This window comes from Triticum dicoccoides, chromosome 4B, assembly GCF_002162155.2.
Source record: "Triticum dicoccoides isolate Atlit2015 ecotype Zavitan chromosome 4B, WEW_v2.0, whole genome shotgun sequence".
Taxonomy (NCBI): domain Eukaryota; kingdom Viridiplantae; phylum Streptophyta; class Magnoliopsida; order Poales; family Poaceae; genus Triticum; species Triticum dicoccoides.
The window spans coordinates 314755888-314762285 of record NC_041387.1 but is presented as its reverse complement, the minus strand read 5'-3'; the positions used below and the strand labels follow the sequence as shown (position 1 = coordinate 314762285).

General features: G+C 42.1%; 1 long non-coding RNA gene across 23 annotated transcripts; it reads right to left on the bottom strand.

Moving 5' to 3' along the window:
- Positions 1 to 427: 427 nt before the first annotated feature.
- Positions 428 to 5025, bottom strand: LOC119296040. 23 transcript variants are annotated; one of them, XR_005144675.1, is made up of 11 exons: positions 4732 to 5020; positions 4442 to 4651; positions 4054 to 4230; positions 3914 to 3970; positions 3220 to 3592; positions 2896 to 3011; positions 2700 to 2812; positions 2349 to 2616; positions 2130 to 2254; positions 1650 to 1729; positions 428 to 761 (listed from the first exon to the last, which is right to left on the bottom strand). It is a non-coding gene; the product is annotated as an uncharacterized LOC119296040 (long non-coding RNA). The 23 variants fall into 23 exon arrangements; XR_005144678.1 differs by having other exon boundaries at positions 4058 to 4230; XR_005144686.1 differs by having other exon boundaries at positions 3220 to 3265; positions 4732 to 5019.
- Between the last annotated feature and the right edge of the window lie 1373 nt (positions 5026 to 6398).

The following is a 6398-nucleotide window of genomic DNA, read 5'->3' as shown; positions in this document are numbered from 1 at the left end:
TCCCATTTAAAACAAAATAGAGTTTTTGGGTTGGCCGCTTGGAGTAGAAACGTTGGGTCAAATAGCGCAGAGTCCCATTTAAAACCATGGGCGCATTGAAAATACTTGATTTTTTTGTAATTTTAGGTGTGAATAACCACTTGATACCAACGCAAATCATTTTAATCGAAACTTAATAATGATTTCTCTTTACAAATATTTACGTACTTGAGCATGCACATTTTGTAATCAATTACATTTTTAAACATGAGCTTGGAGTAGCTAACATTTTGCATTTAAGATAGCATATGATGAGATAGGAACAAAAGTTTGGTTCTTCCTGAGACTCACCAAACTTCAATACACACATACACTAATACACAGACCCAACAAAATCAGATCAGTGGTTTCAAATAGTTGAGCCTGTAATTAGAAGTCCAAGGAGTTATGAACTTGTGCACTAAAAAAAATAAACATATTTGACAATAAAATGCACTTAATACATGATAAACATTGTGTACAAGAGAATGGTCAATTACATCATATAATTTGGTTATATACAAAAGGAAATTTCCTCTTTTGTGTACATCCTAAAGACCACCCCCTTGTGATGAACGCTTAGTCAAATGGCACAGCTCCTGTCCTTTGTGGCAAAATAATACCCATCAATGTCCAGAGCAAAAATATTATGTAATGCATCGCAACTGATTGATTGTTTCATCTCCGCAACTACAAATCATGTCTTCAAAAGGTTGCAGAAGCTCGAAACTTCTCCGGAATAGCTGCAACAGAAAAGAATAAGCTATACCATATTCAAGTTGACCACTGCAACAAAGATCGTTATAAAACAGAAACTTCAAAGGCCATATCAGGTAATGTGTTGATAGGATTTAGAAAACATTTGTTGGAAAACGAATATATTTCTCAACACCAAACAAACTAAGAAAAACATTTCAACACTAAAATAAAAATGCATCAAGCACAATGGTTCCACTATACTATGTCGACGCCTAATTGTTAATTTACATTTTACGATTGATGGAACAAACAACATATAAAGAATCACGTTTGAAGTATATCAAAAGCTTGTAGCTTGGAAAGCGAAAACAAGACAAGACACATCAGACTTGTAGGACATATATTTCTCAAAGAACACAACCGAACCTTAGTGTGCAAAGATCATAGTGCTCGACCACCAAACCTTGAACTGGTTAAAGTACAAACAAAATTAATCCTGTCGTAGAATAAAACCATTATGACCTACTAAATCCAACCTGACAAAATAATCCACAGAACATTTGATGTGTTGTTAATTGCTAGTTGTTATTTTTTTTGGAAAAAAACCATGGTGCAACATATCTTGTATTGTCGTTTACAGAACAAAGGAAATTCAAGCGATATTTTAACATTAAATTTATCTTCCATCCTAATGATAGCCTCATACAGCGCCACATCTTCAATCTTGAGCTTTTGAAAAATACCATACAAATATGTTAGATGGGTGCAAACGCTTCTATTCTCGTTATTAATTTGTTGCAATGCAAATTTGTAAGATATACATACAATTCCAGCTAGAAATACACTGACAAATTGCCATTGAAATCATCATAGGAAATTAAGAACAGGTTCCACCTTTTTCTTGAAAGAAAATAAAGAAAGAAAGAACATACCGGAATTTTAATATGAGTAGCAAAGAGGTTGAGAACCATAATCCTTCTTCAGGCAGAGACAACAACGGACGGCTTGTTGCCTGCTGAGGAACGTGTGACATTATGTGATTAACCTCTTGGCAGATGAGCATGCATGAAGAACATCAATACAAAAAGTGATATAAAATATTAAGAAGTTTTAGGTTCATTTATGTTATTTGAAGCCAAAATGTCCTAGCCAAAGAGAGTTGTAGAACAAACATTCCAGGTTTCTTTTGGAAGCCACAAGAACAAACTGCCAAACACACTATTGGTATTCATACAGTCGATATTGCTACAACAGAATGTGCGAAAATTCTTAATGTTCTTTCTCTTGATGAAAAACAGGATGTTTGCATTATGGAGGATTAAACGATGGCAAATTAGATGTAGCCAAATTGAGCATAGAGATTCATGCATCAGAGGATAGTGGGTTTCAGAGATGTTGTCTGGTTTCCAGACCTGCAGGCAGCCGACAGCGTCTCCGGTTGTACTGCTTGGTGAATCCGGACACTGGGCAGGCTGTCGATGGACGTACTCGGCCTTTCCAATGGTGCGCTCGATCTTGAAGAGTCCAGTGCATTCACCTGGCCATCAATATTTTGCATCAAATATCATAGAATCCTATAAATAAATATATCAGGAATTCTTCTAATACTATAGTAACATCCGGCATCTTACCTAACTCTCTCTTTCTCCCTCCTCTCCTTCCTTCTCTCTCTGCCCCTCATCTCTCTCTCCTGCAGGGACCGGGCCATGGCGCAGGATCGAATCGAACACCCCAGTCGTTGCCTCTTGCCTGCAGGTCACCACCAACATCAAGGAGTTAATTTTACATGAGCATCAAGGAGTATAACTGGTTCATGAGATATTCCGAAGTCGACATCTGCAGTACAATGCTTTGCTGCTTTGGTTTCCTCAGTTTGTGTAGCAAGCAGAGGATGCATCCCTACAGAGAATAATCACCTAATTAAATTTTGTGCAGTTAATTTGGAACATACCGGTGCAAAGAGCAAAATAAGTTAATTTTACCTGAGCGTCATAGATTCTAACTCGTCCTTGAGATATCCTGAAGTCAACACATGCAGTCAATTGCTTTGCCACTTTGATTTCCTCAGTTCGCATAGCAAGCGGATGATACACTCCTACAGAGAACGGTCACCTAATTAAATTGTGTGTGGTTAATTTGGAACATACTAATGCAGAGAGCAAAATAAGTTAACTTTACATGGGAGTCAAGGAGTATAACTCATCCATGAAATATCCTGAAGTCAACAACTGTTGTACAATGCTTTCCCATCACTTTGATTTCCTCAGTTTGCATAGCAAGAGGAGGATGCATTCCTACAAAGAACAGTCACCTAACTTAACTTTTGTGTTGCTCAAGTTTGGTACGGAATGAACTGCTAAGGCTATCTTTGGTACGATTCTCAAGTAACCGTATCGACCGGAAAAGCTTTTGAAATTTTAGATGTGTTGAAGCATAGAAGCTCGATAACAAATTAGAGATTACAATGCGGAAGCATTAGTCATTATGTGCATTAAAACTGACCTTGATGCCTCCAAACTTCTGCAACATTAAGAAGACGTCTTTGCCTCTATTTGAGTAGAAATATGGTCCATTAGTTTGTAGAAAAGGAAAGATAATAAACAAGATAAATTTGAAGCTTGAACAACAGATTTACACTATGAAGAAAGCAAAAAAAAATCTTCCTACTAACATCATTGGGAAGACATGAACATCTACATTAGGTTTCGCATGGCATTAAATTAAACAAAGGTAACCAATTAAATTCCAAACCAATGTAGAATCTCAGCTTTACACGGTAAATCTAAACCATTTGTTCATCTCACAAAAATTAGGAGCCAGTAGCAAGGATGGGGACCAAATATCATCTGCAGCAGTAGCTCACAAGAGTCGGAACCTGCGAGCGCGGATCATGAATGTCAACGAACAATATAGCCTGCAGTTCTTTCCTCCTTATCATGTTGGGAGCAAAGCCCATAATACCATATTACTATAACTTGTGAATAATAAGCTCACAAAAAAGTATAATTGTCCAGGGAAACTTGGTTTTCAATTTTTAAGTTATAACAGAACATTTGGTCGCAACAAATATGAATGATTGGGTTTAAAGCCTGAAAAAGTAGATTTCGCTCAATTTCTTAAAGCCATGGACCTAGTTCAATTATACAATAGACTAATCATTGTTTAGGCAGACCATGAGAAGTCAGATTCCACTTACAAAAATACATTAAAGAGCCTACAGTTGAATGCAGACAAAACTGAATTTGGCTCCGGCCTACAAATAGCAAGGATTAAGTGGAGACAACAAGGCAGCTGGCCAGGCTGCCGCATGGAGCTAGGTAGAGAAAGCTGACTTACTAACATCACTAAAAGAAGGAGCTTGCCTAGGTCAAGGTCGGAGGACACGCTACCATGGTTGCTGAAACACGAACTCCATCCAGATCTCCTTATCCTACTCGAAGCTGCTGGTGGATCCACCTTTCTTCATTCTTCACTGGTTTCCAGCGGCTGTAGCTTCAAAATGTGTGGAACTCACTGCAACACAAAATGAGATAATACATTTTTTGAAAAAACATGAAGTTGTTGTAATTCCCATAATGTCTCAACTGAATTTAACTGAAGAACAAAGGCGACACTACTGGCTCCTCGTATTAAACAAATTTAACTGAAGAACAAAGGCAACACTACAGGTTCCTCATTTCAACTGAATTTAACTAATCTCATAGTAGTATTTTGGGGTTCGTACCACTGCTGCTCACCGTGTACCATGGCCCCATGGGGAAGATGTGCGTCAGATGGGGAGGTGGCCGGCATGCCTGCGGGGAGGTGGACGGCGCACGGCGGCGAGACCGGGCCACAGGTCTGAGCGCATCCGTCACCACCGGCAAGCAGCCGAGCTGCTCCCATGTGACCATGTCACTCCTGGCCTCTCCTGCTCCAGATCGAGGCCATGCTCCTGGCGCCCTCAAAAAGAGAGGAAGAGGAGGTGAGGCGGGAAGGAAGATGGGCAAAAGGGTAGCTCACAAGAGTCGGAACCTGCGAGCGCAGCGGCGACGACGGGGCCGGTGGATCTGCAAGCACCATGGCCATCTGACCCGCTCGCTACCCCTCTTCTCTTCCCTTCCCTCCCTTCCCTTCTGAAAACGGGAGGGGAGAGGTTGCGGGCGGAGGCTGGCCGGAGGAGACGGGCGCGAGTGGCGGCGGGCTAGGGTTTCCCACCAATGGCGGCTGGCCAGGGAGAGAGATCAAGGAGGGAGGGAGCGGTGCGGGCGAGGGGATTGGGCGTGGGCAGGGAGGGAGTGGTGCGGGCGGGGGGATTGGGCGAGGCCTGCCCCACACTCCCGCAGATGGCACGGCGCGCACGCGGCGGGCGGGGAGAGGGTGATTCTGCACCTCGAATCAGTTCGCCCAGCCAACACGGGTGCTGCAAGAGCCCACCGGTCATTGGCTATACAAAGTCATCGTGCAGTAAAAACGAGCAGTGAAACAGCCAGCGAACATCCAACGCCTAAAACGAAGTCAAAGATCGGACTTCCGAAGATCGAACGGTCAACGAAGCCTGGCATCGAGGGAGCTCCTGGTAGCGAGTTGGCTAGCCTCTTTTATGTTTTAAATTATCTTCTGTGCGGCCGTTTATAAAATCTGAGAGTTGGCTAGTCGTCGGCTTCTGCCCCCATGCAACTAGTACTGGGGTGTTCGGGATCAGTATAAACACTCTTTATCCAAATTTTTGGTCCTTTTAAGGAGGTGTTTAGCGCAATGAACAAGGCAATCAGACTATACAGCTTTATCGTTCTCACTTAGCCATAGAAGTCTACAATTTTAAATTTTGGCGAAGCCCCTAGCATTCAAAAGGCCGAACTTGGGGCGCTATACATGCCTAAATCGGACAAGGCCGATTTCTCGACTGAAGCAGAAAAAATCTTTAAGGATTTGAGACCTCTCGAACAGCGACCATCTCTCGCCTCATCATGACAGTCACTTTTCGGCTTTCTCTACTAAGGTGCTCGTCCGGAAGAATTGGGACACAACAACAGTAGCTCTCCCTGTGCTACCTTAGCCGATATAGTGGAACGTAAGGTGCCAAAACATGGGAGCCGGGCAAACCCAACTATTGACCCAAGACATGATTCGGAGCTGATGCATATAATGCTATAAGTTCGCGGTGCCACACTGTCAAAAGTTTTCGTACTTTTCTTGCCATGTTATGGGGTACACTAAAGCCCTTGGCTAACTGGACGTACCAAAGTGTACGGGTGCATTTTTTAATAAATAAACCATAAAGGAAAGGGGTAAATAAATGTAATAAGAAGCTGACATTGTACATTATTTTCCCTTGTTATTCGAATAATATACCAAAGCGCATGTATACAAGTAGTGCGATAAGCAAAATACGATTATTTGACATGTCCTAGCCAAGGGTAAGTTGTATGTGGGTATGTAAAACAGGTATAACGATCATTATCAGAGACCACCTGGGGATTCCCTTGTACGCCAGAGCTTCTTCTCTCCTTGGTTTTTCCATCCCGTTATGTGTCCGATGATTGAACTGTCGGGAGGGCCTCCTGAAAATAGGGACCTGAAAAAGAGAAGATATGAAGGTATATGGGTCCTGGGGCGGTTGAGCCGCATTGTGGGCCTTGTCGTAACCGTGCCTCCGCCTATGCCCATGATACTTTGAGTGCGTAATTATATACATGTGG